Genomic DNA, 13,036 nt, shown 5'->3' with positions numbered 1-13,036 from the left:
TCGAGTTTCGAGACGGAATAGGAAGCATTTCCATATGTCTGTGCACTGTGGAATGTCCCAGTCGAGCATATTGGTGGGAACTTGCCTTAGTCTTGTTGTGTGTACAAGTGATTGCGAGTATGTATAACTAACCAGAGGATGTTCATCGATTAAATTCATGAGGTGAATAACCTATGATCGAGATGATGTAAATCATCAGAGGCGTAATGACTTCTATTGCAATGTATGCGTGACTTCGTAGGCCAATGGCTAGGAGATGATGTAGAGTCATGAATTTCAAGTGATGATAGTTATCATCAGGGCACAGTGTTGAGGTTATACTAAGAAACGTGGACATCAGAATGTACTAGACATGATGGTTTAAGTTCCCAGTATTCCTTGGGAAGCCAGTTGCGTTTCAGGGAGAGTGGGGAGTATAACCAGTCTAGGGAACATTGCGAGGAGTTACGTTGAAATATAGACTTGAACAACTAGATTCTCTTGAGGGGAATTTGGGCTTTGTTGTGTCGGCACAGTGTTGGGAAAAGTATTTCCTAACTAGAGGTGTTGAGCACCGAGAAATTTTGGAACCATTAGATGGTTAATTTTGATTAGTGATTCGACGATTGTCGTAAGCCAATCAGGTTATGATTTGGTCTTCGATAGTCTAAAATTACTTTGGGACGATGATATTTATCAAGCGGGTATTGTATCCTTCGTCATCAGGAAGATCATGGTCAGAAGGGAAGACGTATCAGTGTTGTGGTACTCTAGCGCCAGGGGAATTCGATTGTCGACCAGTAGCGCAGTAATTTTCAGCTGGGAAAATGTTAATGCGGTTCAGCATTAATGGAGCTTGCAGAGAGTTCGACGGGAGTCTGAGTGTGTTGGAGGATATCTTGACCAGACACTCAAGCAAGGGTTTCTTGTACGTTCTCGAGCTATTACCTTAGATTTCGAGGACGAAATCTTTTAAGGGGGGGAGAATGTAGTAACCCGTATCCAGAATTAGCGATTAATGAGTATATTAATCGTGTAATCATGTTTAGATTAAGTAAAACATGATTAAGGAAATTCCAAAAAGGTTAACGAAGTCCAGAAATGGATTCAGGACACTCAAAATAGCCGGGAAGGTCCCGATGGTCCGGAGGGTTCGGAAGCTCCGAACCAAGTCAGGAGACTCCAAACTGGATCGGAGGATCCGAACTCAGGATCGGAGGCTCCGAAGTGGATCGGAAGCTCCGTCGATAAGATCGGACGTTCCGATCGGGACCAGGGCACACGTCATCGCTTACGTCAGCAAGGTGACGTCATGGCTGGCGTAATATTGGGGCGATCGGACGCTCCGAAGACGGGATCGGAGGTTCCGATTGTGTTCGGATGTTTCGAACCGGGTTCGGAGGCTCCGAACTCCGTCTATAAATAGGCGGCCGAGATTTCATTTCAAAGTGCACCTTTCCTTCTCTTCTCTCTGATTCTAAAGCCTTCTAACTCAGATCTAGGGAGTTCTAGGCATCCTATTGGGAATCCGGAAGTGGCATAGCGATCCAGGCGTCGAGGCGGAGCTGTGGCCTAGTTTTGAGGCAATTATCATCAGCGGGCTGACGACGGACGCAGGTATAGTTATGGTCTCCTTAAATTATTTAGGAGTATGCAATAGCTTAATTAAGGCTTTTAGAGCTTAATTATTAATGCATGTGTATTTGCATTGTAGAGCTGATATAGGCTTGGAACCTAGAGTGGGACTGCTAGGAACTGCCTGTAGTAAGGTACGCAAGTACAGACTGAGATTGCCAGTGGGTTTTGCATGCTTATATGTTGCATTTGTGTGTCATATTATTATGCAGCATATGCATATCATATTGTGCCTATCCATCTTGTGAGATGAGCCACGTAGGGCCGCTCAGCCCTATTTGGACGGTTGATGCCTAGTGCCCAGTGACTGACGGGTCATGGGTAGTTAGCATCTGGGAACACAGTCCACGTCCTATAGGAATGAGCAGTGTCGACAGGGTTTGCTCCCCAGGTTGTACCACTCATATCCTAGGCGCCATTACTGAGCAGTTATATACAGTTATCCCAGATATGGATACCCTATCATTTGCATGCATCATGTTTGTATGTTTTACCCAGTGCTTTCGTATTGAGCTTAGACCTCACGTCCAATCTTTTCTGTATATTTGGATACCCCATTCGACGGGGCAGGTGTAGGTGCAGGATTGAGCACCCGGAGCTTGGAGTAGCCAGTGACCAGTGAAGACAGCAGGATTAGCTGTAGGTTTTGCCTTTAGGCTATTTATTCGATTAGGTTGTATAAATCGAATTTATTTAACCGGTTGTATTCTGCTGGTCTGTTTTTATTTAAGTCTTCCGCAGCGATTTATTTATCGCATGTTTAATTATGCTCTTAAATTCTGATTAGGTAGTGGATCCGGGTAGGGTCACTACATGGAACCACTCAGCAAAGTTGGAGACAGAAAAACGAACATGCCGACCCTGAACAATCGTAGCAATGTGAAGCTCATCGCCAAGTTCGAGTTCTAGGTTGGCATAGAACTCGTGCATCAAAGCAGGGAAGATATAATCTCGAATGGAGGGCTGGAAAAAGGATTCCCAATGCTGGGCAGCAATAAGGGGCAACAAGAGGAGATGAGATTTCTCAAGATAGGTAACATCGAAAATACGACCGGGTAAAATAGGTCGAGTGGGGTAATCGTCCGGGATAGGACGTGAAATAGTAGGTAGGTTAGGATCATGGATAGGAATTGGGAGACTAGAACTAGCTTGATCACGACGGCGTTTGGCAGGAATTTGGTAGGCTAGATTTCGGACTAAGGAAGAAAAGAGAAGAAAGTTTGGTGTGAAGAAATCGAATGGCCCGAGGGGGTATTTATAGCAGAGGGTTCAGACGGTCCGAACATAGGTTCGGACGGACCGATCATGTTTACCGAGGTGATAAGATTTCATCTTATCTGACAGGCTGTAATTGAGTTCGGATCGTCCGAATGGTTTCGGACGACCCGAAGGTAAGTGTGAGGCCTCGGTTCTAAATATCAATCTCGGATTAAACAACAATAATAAGAAAACAAGCTCCATGATTAAAGGAGTAAGAATATTAATTTTTTTAAAAAAAAAGAACAGTGCTAGCTCGATCGGTAAAATCTTACCGATCGAGCGGCCAAACAAAAACCCAAGTACTGTCCAAAAATTTAAAGGCCCCGCTCGATCGGTAAAATCTTACCGATCGAGCGGACACAAAATGCCCAATTTTCTATTTCAGCTCAGGGGTGCTCGCTCGATCGGTAATAATCAACCGATTGAGCGGCACAGTTCTGCAGAAAAGAAAAACAGAAATGCTCTCCTCATCAAGCAACACAACATCTCAAATCTTGATATACAACATGCATAACTCACTCCAATCGACTTGCATAAACCAAAACAAGGTAGCTCTAGAGTTATACAATCTCAAACTAGTAGAACATGCTTCAGTCTAGCTTATTCAATATAAAACATAACAAGTTCGAATAAAATCTAAGTTCGATTACATATTCGACTTCTAAAACACCAATTCCTCAATCTATCTTCACATCCCAACTATCCATGCGATCTCTGACTCGGTCCTGCCCCACCTGTTGCCAAGCACACATACAAAGACAAGACAACAGCCGGATAATCCGGTGAGAATAACATTCCCAGTAAAAGAGACAAACATGGTATATCAAATAAGCATCTCAAAATGAAATACATCAACTTCAAGTACTAGATGTAAAACAACTTTCACATAATCAAAAGAAAGTAAAATGAATGCATGACTTCAAAATCTCTAGATTATCTACTCTGATAATCAAAATGCATCTCGTCTTTTCTTTCTTTGGTTGGGATCCCAAGGATAAAGTATCACAACGATCACACCAAACTCTCCTTTTGAGGTGGATGATGTATACTTCAATCCTCTAGACTCCGGAGCATTATAGAGAGATCAATCTGCAATTGTAGTAAATCGCCTACAAAGCCACTCAACTATAATCCCCAGAACGTCTAATTCAAAATAAAAACAATCATTTGGATCAATATGAATGCATATGAATTCTAATACATTCAATCAAAACTCAAATAGTTCACGTAAACATGAAAGTATGTGATTTCTTCGGAATACTCGAATCAAGTCGGATTCGAGTTATTCGTTCCATTTAAGTCTAAGTCGTCTTATACCTCTTTCAAATGTCGATGCTCCAACCGGCTACAATCTCTAAAATAATTCAAATTCTGAAATCTCGCAACTAACGACCTGCAAATGAATTATAGAACGAAGCTCTCGCAGCCGTGATCGCTAATCTGCCTTCAGAAATAAATTCTAACGGACGGATCGACAAAACCAAAGAATTCCAAAGCTTGAAGAAACGTTGGGGAGTTTTCAATGGAGGGGAGGCGTGTTGGAGGAGGTGATGGAGTGAAAATAACAAGTCAAACTCCTTTAAATATCTTAAAAATTCAATATTTGCATTTTAGACCCTGAAAAATCCAAAATTTGCAAAGAGAACCCTGATCAAAATCAATTCGGCTCTTAGCTTGAACTCTGTAATCTCCGATTATCTCAAATAAAGTAAATTAAAAAAATTTCGGGGTGTTACAATTCTCCCCCTCTAAGAATAGATTTCGTCCTCGAAATCAAACACGGTTCTGACACGAACTCTGTCTCGCAATTTACTTCTTTATGTCCGTCAATCAAAATTCGACTCATTCTTGTCAGAAAAATCTTCTAATCTCAGTCACAATCGATTCATCTCTGGTTCCAACTCAAGGCATAACATCTAAATTTCGTCTCGTCTGACCTGGCTGTCCGTCGTTCTGAGGGTATTGAATTGAAATAAGTTGCAATCAGACAATAAAAGTCTCTTCGAAGTCCTTGCCGAAATAACGAGTGCATCAAGGATCTCTGTCTAAACTGACAGACTTCGGTAAAACATGACATCCGACGACCTCTTAACAAAATATCAATCTTTTGGTTCTGACAGAAAGTCATTCTGTACGGAATATGGTAGCATATTTCATCACTTGGTCAATCAAAATCAGATAGTAGATAAAATAAGAACAGCTCTAAACATCAGTTGTTGCATACAATTCCTCAGATAAAGATTCGCAGTCAAAAATCTCATACAATCTAATCCTCTTCTCTGCCTCCAAATCAGTTCCTTCTGCTAAAACAATTACTCCAACTCCTCAGATTAGAAAATATCGTGGAAATCTCCTCATAATACAATAGATAACAGATCTTCTAATCAATAAGATCACTGCGAGCTCAAGTCCAGATTCAGACATTGAGTCTCGAGCTTCTTTAGCTGTCTCGATGTCTAGACTATAGCGCGATTCCTCTGAAAAGGATACATCCCCAAAATCTCGATAAGAAGAATGCCAAGTATTGAAAAATCATCAGTATCAAAAAATCAGTATACTAAAGCGCTGTTCGACAGAATTTCCATCACCAGATCATAAAATCGAGGAAGACAACTCGATCCAAATAGAATTCAGACATCGAAGAATAGCATACAACTGCTCGGCACCACAATCTTCTATATGATTCTTAAAAGCTCTTAATGATCAGTACAATTCTTATTCCAAAAAGATAATAAATCAACGATAAGAATTCCTAGTCCCAACTAATTCTTCTGAAAGATCCGGTTAATAGAAATTTAACAACACTACAGAAGCGTTCATCAATTCGAACAACTCAACCCAAGTTAAGGAGCAGGATAAACATTAAATAGATTCTTCAATAAGAAGGCAAGAGACTCACCAGTAGCTATCAGCCAATAAGAATAGGAAAAACAAAAATCAAACATTTATCGGTTATGTCATTCTCGGGTGCAGCCTGAGTCTGCGGATCCTCAGACAGAGCAAAAACTCGTGCCTGCTATCTGGGAGGCTGGTTCGCATACTGATTACCTTCCTGTCTATTCTGCTGCTGAGGTTGGAAAGAGTGGACAGTAGGTGCTTGCTGCTGAGGATGAGTTGTCTGTCTCGAGAAACTTCCACTCTGTGCTTGCTCAGAGCCCCTCTGAGGACACGCTCTGGCAAAGTGCCCCGCCTAATTACAGATGTAGAAGCTTCCAAAAATACCTCTACACTGATCACTGTAGTGACGACCTCCGCAGTTGGCACAATACATGCCTGACTAACCCGAACTCTGTCCCGATCCGAACTGCCTCGAGCCACTAGAGCTCGAAGAACTGCTTCCGTGCTTCTTGAACTGCTTTCCCTTCGGATGATAGTAATCCTTCTTATTACCTCCACTGCTTCCACCTTCAGATCTCGGTGGTTGATCCTGAATCTGGATTGATTGATTTTGGTACTGGGACGGTTGGTTTTGGTATGGAGAAAGTTGTTCCTGGAACTATCCTTGCTGCTGCTGAGGCACAAACTGACCTCCTATCTGTCTCCACAAACCTTCTTTAGCTCCTTTTGCATGATTCATGGAATCCGCAAAATTATCTGGCCTAGCAGTGTTTACCAGCGTGAAGATGTCAGGGTTCAAACCATTAATGAACTGATCAGCTTTTGCTTCTTCATTGTCAGCAATGTGTGGTGCAAATCTCAGCAAACTATCAAACTTGGCCACATACTCCTCAATATTAAGACTCTCTTGCCTCAAATTTTCAAATTCGGCCCCATTGTCCTTTCGATACGAAACTGGGAAAACCCGCTAACAAAACTCAGATTTAAACAAATTCCAGTTAATAGTTGTACTGACCGTGCTTTTCTTTAAACTCAAAAATAGTATAAACATCAATGCACCAATTTAATATAACAACACGAATTAATCCGCAAGTGTACGGCTGTCAAGTTTTAGTATAGATAGCAAAATAAGGTTATCGTTCCACCAGGACTAACTAACAAATACCAAATAAAATTATTTAAACTATATTTAACCTACGAAGAATGGCTGAATAATTTAATAAACTAAAATAAAATAAAAACAATATAAAAACTCAAATTCCAACCAAAACTAATTAAAGCTAGCAAGGAAAAATTCAATAGGAGAAAATTATCAAGATTTCGGTTCACCGTTGCAAGCCCCTAAAATTCTCATATTATTTATTGACCCTGTAGGCAAAGAATTTAACAAATATTTAGCTTTATCACGTAAAGAAAATGGGAATAAACCTAATCTGATAGCGTCGTCAGTAACGCCATTTTTCTTAAAAGTGTCACAAAGCTCAAGAAAATTCGCAATATGAGCATTAAGATCATCAGTTGCAGAGCCTCCGAATTGCACTGATGTCTGAATCATCTGGATGATTGCTGGCTTGATCTCGAAAGTATTAGCTTGAACTCTTGGCTTTGTAATGCTAGACATATTGCCAAGAACCGTGGGCAGGACGTAGTCCATCATCTGTCTAGCAGCTGGCTCCTCAGTATCTTCTGCCATTGATTCTCGAGTTTCTCTTCGTCTCCTATGAAAAGTTCTTTCAATTTCTGGATCAAAAGGCACAAGTTCTTGCACTTCACTCCTTCGCATCCACTATAAAACAAATTCCTGCAAGAATAAATAAGAAAAATATAAGCTCGCGCAAGAATTAAAGCAAAAATCAGAACTGAAAAAAAAATAATGGCTAAACTACAGTCAAATAATCTCTTATGATATTGCAAAGAATTAGTCCACGGCAACGGCGCCAAAAACTTGACCGTGCTTTTCTTTAAACTCAAAAATAGTATAAATATCAATGCACCAATTTAATATAACAGCACGAATTAATCCGCAAGTGTACGGCTGCCAAGTTTTAGTATAGATAGCAAAATAAGGGTTATCGTTCCACCAGGACTAACTAACAAATACCAAATAAAATTATTTAAACTATATTTAACCTACGAAGAATGGCTGAATAATTTAATAAACTAAAATAAAATTAAAACAATATAAAAACTCAAATTCCAACCAAAACTAATTAAAGCTAGCAAGGAAAAATTCAATAGGAGAAAATTATCAAGATTTCGGTTCACCGTTGCAAGCCCCTAAAATTCTCATATTATTTATAATTGAAATTCCATCTATTCCTAAGGTGACGGGTTCTCCTAATTTATTTAATATACTCTCTCGAGCTATATCAAACCTAATATTGAATTGTAACAAGTAATTCTCGTTCACTTGTTTAACAAACAATACCGCATTCAAGATTCATGAAAACCACTAACATTTGATTAAAATAATCTATAGCTATCACACATGTATTTGATTTTATCTCTCGATCTCAATCTAAATCCATGACATAAATCATTATATCATATTATAATTTCATCTCTCGATCTCAATTATAGTACATAAAATCATTCAAAGGTAGCTAATCTTTGAAAGCATTAAAACCAATAAAATATGCCCTTAAGAATTCAAGAACTCAATCAAATAATTAATAATCAAACAATAGGTTAAAGCAACGGATCCCCTAATCTCGATAAACAAAACTTAGTTCATAATTATAATGAATAAAACTGTTCGACAAAAGTTCTCAACGATTCAAACATAGTTTAATCCAAAATAAATTCAAGAACAAAGTCTAGACATTAGAATAAACTCTCGAAATTGCTTTCGTTGGTTGATTCCTTGTTCAAAATCAATCCTTGCTGTCGTCTCCAGAAATCTGCTCTTGCGCTGCTCTCTTTTATTTTTTTCTTCCGTAAAAATCTGAGAGTTTCCTTTCGGCTCCTCTTTTTCTTTTATTTCTTTCGCCAGCCTCCTCATCTCCCAATTCTGCATTCTTCTTTTATGGGCTTTTTTTTTTCTTAAGCTCAACCCACTTCTCCCTCTCCAATTCTCGGCTGCTGGAATGTGTTTAAAGAAATCAGATCGTGTTTGTGGCTATTTCTTCTCGGTTGGAATCTGCTGCACTTGTTTATATTTTTCCCAAATCCAATCACGTTCAGCCCAATCACAATTCTTGCACAATTCAAGACTTAATACTTTCAGCATCTCACGGCATTTAACCCATCAATTTCCTTTCCTTTCTTCTTTCGTTTCGACATACGCGGTCAGGTGATGCAGGGGTACCGAAACTATTCGAAAACCTTTATTTTTCCATCGTTTCAACTCATCTCGCTCGATCGGACCTATACGACATGAAAAACAATTATTACGAGCCACAAACAACAATTTAACAATCAAAATTCAATTTACTCAAAAAAACAAATAAATTAAATAAATGTATTAAAATATAAACTTATCAACACCCCCAAACTTAACATTTGATCGTCCTCGAGCAAGTTTTAAAATAAACAAAGATAAGTTCATTTTGATAATATAATAAATTAGTTAATAAACTAATTATTGTCTCAGAAATCCCACTCACAAACAAACAAAAAAATCGTCAGAAAGTCAGACAAAATATGGTTTCTCCTAAATCAAGCAACGCATCGCAAAGTCGGAACGTGTGTGTGCTATTGCCATTCTCAAGTCTCATGCATATTTTATAGATCAAACAAAGCAAGCTAACAACCACCAAGATTATCTCCAAGCACCCCATAAGCACTACAAGAATTTAGGTAATACACTACATTAAAAAGACAACAGTTTTGTATAAAACCGTAGTCGTTTTACATTTAACTACGGTTTTTACAGAAACCGATGTTAATGAGCGTTTTTTTAAAATTTAAGACTACGGTTTTGTAAAAACCGTTGTTGTTTATGGTCTACAACTACGGTTTTTTTGTACCGTAGTCTATGAGCATTTTTTTTTATAAATAGACTATGGTTTTTTGTATCGTAGTTTATGAATGTTTTTTTAATAAATAGACTATGATTTAAAAATCCGTAGACCATGAGATATACAATAGATATATGCATATATACATAGATCTCTCCTTCCCACACCCCTTTCCCACGATCGATACCCTTTCTTTCCCCTAGCCCTAGCCGCCGCTCCAAGATATCGATTCGCCGCTTTAGACGCCGGAAGTCTGCCGATGGAAGCTAGACAAAGGTAAGATCTCGTTCTTGGCTTCAATTTAGTACCAGAATATTGAGTATTCTCGGCCCAAAGCTTGATTGTCGACTAACTTCGCGACAATGGTTTGGTTTCTTTGTTTTCGTCTTTATTGTTAAGTAAAATAGGTTAGTTTGTTTGTGTATAAATTAAGTATATATGCGGCTGTTCATCCTTGTTTTCTAAAATTTTGCCTATGACTCGTTAATTACTATTTTTTTTTAAAACTTAGAGCTGTTAATGATTTCATCTTTATTTGTTTGTCTCAAATCTTGTTATGACCTCCCATCATCTGATCAGAGTTTTATCTTCATATAAAATTATGTACCCTGTGATTTCTTCTTTCAATTTAATTAAAGAGAAACATGGTTGGGCTCATCTGCGCTATTAGGTTAAGTTCCATACTCGATTAGGATATTGCTAAACCATGTATTTTGCCCTAATCTTCTGTAGAATTGTTGAAGGAAGAGAGAGTAGAAAGTAGAGACGAAGGCATATTATCCTCAATTTTAATTTAAAGGTAAGGTTTTTGTTTCAGATATTGCTTGTTGTCGAGAGCTCAGATCCCAATTATACCTTTTCCACGATCTAGGTTTTTAATTTCTTTGTTTTCTTTTGTATGGTTTCTTTATCTTTTTTGAAATTGGGGAAAAAAATTATTTATTTTGGGAAATTCATGCTGAATGAATGTCAGGTCTTTTTTGCTCGATTATAAACTCAATAATATTTTTATGCATCTCATTCACAATAAATTTTTATTGTTCTTTATTTCAGGACAGTTCAAAATAGATGGCACTTCCATACACCAACTGCTTTCAACTTCCTAGAATTTCTTCGAAATTCCATCTCTCTGTTTCTCCTATGGGAGCACAAAGCCCGGCTGTGGGATTAAGAACTTTTTTAATATATAGAATGAAATGTGTATTGATTCAATTATACAACTTTGTCGTTAAAACTTTTTTATTCAATCTTCTTTACATAATACAATGTTCAATATCCTTATTTACATTTGATATTGAATTATAGATTATAAAGATTGATAATTTTCAAGTCTAGATAAGAGTATAAAAATTTTAAAAGCTCGACTCGAGCTATCATTTGCCTAAGCTGCGCAACGCATATGGAAAATCAACCTGTGCAACCAGTTCAGGTTATTTTTCCCTTAACATTGCAAAATGCAACGAAAATGTGCTTATTTTGAGTGGTAAATCTAGTGTGTGGTTTTTTTATAGTTTTTGTTTTTTGGTGGTGTTATGGTATGCAGAATTTTTTACTATTTATCTGAAATTGCAAATTTCATTCCATCTTACACTGTCATCTTTGGATTCCAGGATCATGTATTGCATGCTTTATGAATTGACCATTTTACTAAGAAGTCAGTTACTATATCAATTTCCTTAACATTATGTGTATTCACATTTAGTAGAAATTCTCGACTTGATTGCAGTCTGTGAATTGTTGTCCCTTTGTAAGCCTCTGAAGTTGAACTCTGTTTATTTGTAATGCATGATGATCTGATTAATTTTGAATCTCTCTTATCTTATGAGGTGATAGGCTGATTCCACGGTATTTATTCTTGAATCATTCATGCAGATTCCCGGTGATCTTCCCTGTGGCCCGTTTTTGACAAATGGTGTAAAAGATGTGTATCCACTAGTTCCCGAGCATAAAAGAAATGACGACAAATTTAGTACCGAGAGGCTTCTTCAAATGACGAATGTTGTGGCCTAGGAAAATACTTTTTCTCTCATATACTTGACTTGAAGTAATTTCAAATTTATCAGAGCTCTGAGTCATTCATTGTGTATATATAGGACTTGTAAGTATGTTAATTGGCTGGAATAGTCTGAACTGAACATCTTTGTTGAACTCCATCAAAATTCTGTCTGACTATAAATTTGGTTGATAAAACAGGAAAACTGACAGTCTTGGATGGTGAATAGATTCAAGTTATGCTCGAGCCACCGGAACTCAAAGTTGGAGGATGGAAATTCAAATATGGTGGTGAAAGTGAAGTGAAGCTGCAAATCACATACAGTGATGATAAGTTCAGACTTGGAAATGGTTCCAGAGGTGCTCTCTTCGTCTTTGAAAGATGCTAACCGCCCGCTCCCATAAAAACATAGGGATTCAAATTTTAATTTTTTAATTTTCAGTCATTGTAATACAAAAATATTTTATAATAAATTTTATTTTTGAATTTTGTGTACTTTATAATATTGAATAATTGTATATTAAATATTTTTTATTTTTTATTTTATAAAAGACAAGGGTGGAAAAACGTAGTTAATTGGAGGTGTAAAACCGATGTTAAAAGTTATGTAGTTAAAAGTGCGGTCATAAACTACGGTTTAAAACCGTAGTTTATGACCGCACTTTTAACTACATGGTTTTTAACATTGGTTTTACACCCCCAATTAACTATGTTTTTCCATCGTAGTCTTTTTGCTTTTTTGTAGTAGTGAAGCCTATTTTTCAAACACTTCTCCACTAATATAGTTCATCCCAAAATTTAGATCAAAAGGTCTTTATAAGCTTGTAATGTTAGGCTTGGGTGTCGGCTTTAAAGAAAAGGATAAGATAATCACAAAGAAGAGAGAATAATATTCAGAAAATCAAATCTGTAATTTTTGAGCTTTTTCTCCTTCTTTTTCAATTTTTTTCTAGCCTTGCTCATGCTCAAGGACTAAACATATTCTCTTCCAATCACACAACAATCAGAGTAAAAAAATAATAAAAACATGCAAACCAAACTCCAATAAAAACATGCAAACCAAACTCCCCCCAAACTTAAACAGAAACATTGTCCTCAATGTAAAAAATTCAAAGAAAAAACAGAAAATTTCCCTGACAAATGTGCTTGCATGAGGACTGAGAGAAAGTGTTGTTAGAGGAGTTTTGCTTCAACCAAACTTATTAAAGTACCTCGCAGTGAAGAAAGACCAATAAAAATCAGAATCAACAACGGAAGAAAAAAAACAAGGAAAAAAAACAGAATAATAAAATAAAGTAATAATAATAAAAGCAAAAGAATTAAAAAAAACATAGTTCTTGATTTATAGTCTCAAGCTAGACTTCTTACCCAA

General features: G+C 37.4%; 1 long non-coding RNA gene across 2 annotated transcripts; it reads left to right on the top strand.

Annotated features, from left to right (window-relative positions):
• The first annotated feature begins 9,829 nt into the window (after window positions 1-9,829).
• LOC140867343 (uncharacterized) lies at window positions 9,830-12,099 on the top strand. Of its 2 annotated transcripts, XR_012145120.1 has the most exons (5): window positions 9,830-9,947; window positions 10,404-10,470; window positions 10,725-11,100; window positions 11,544-11,769; window positions 11,865-12,099. It is a non-coding gene; the product is annotated as an uncharacterized lncRNA (long non-coding RNA). The 2 variants fall into 2 exon arrangements; XR_012145119.1 differs by lacking the exon at window positions 10,725-11,100.
• Window positions 12,100-13,036: the final 937 nt, after the last annotated feature.

Source organism: Henckelia pumila, chromosome 4 (assembly GCF_033568475.1).
Source record: "Henckelia pumila isolate YLH828 chromosome 4, ASM3356847v2, whole genome shotgun sequence".
NCBI lineage: Eukaryota > Viridiplantae > Streptophyta > Magnoliopsida > Lamiales > Gesneriaceae > Henckelia > Henckelia pumila.
This window is presented reverse-complemented; position numbering and strand designations above follow the sequence as displayed.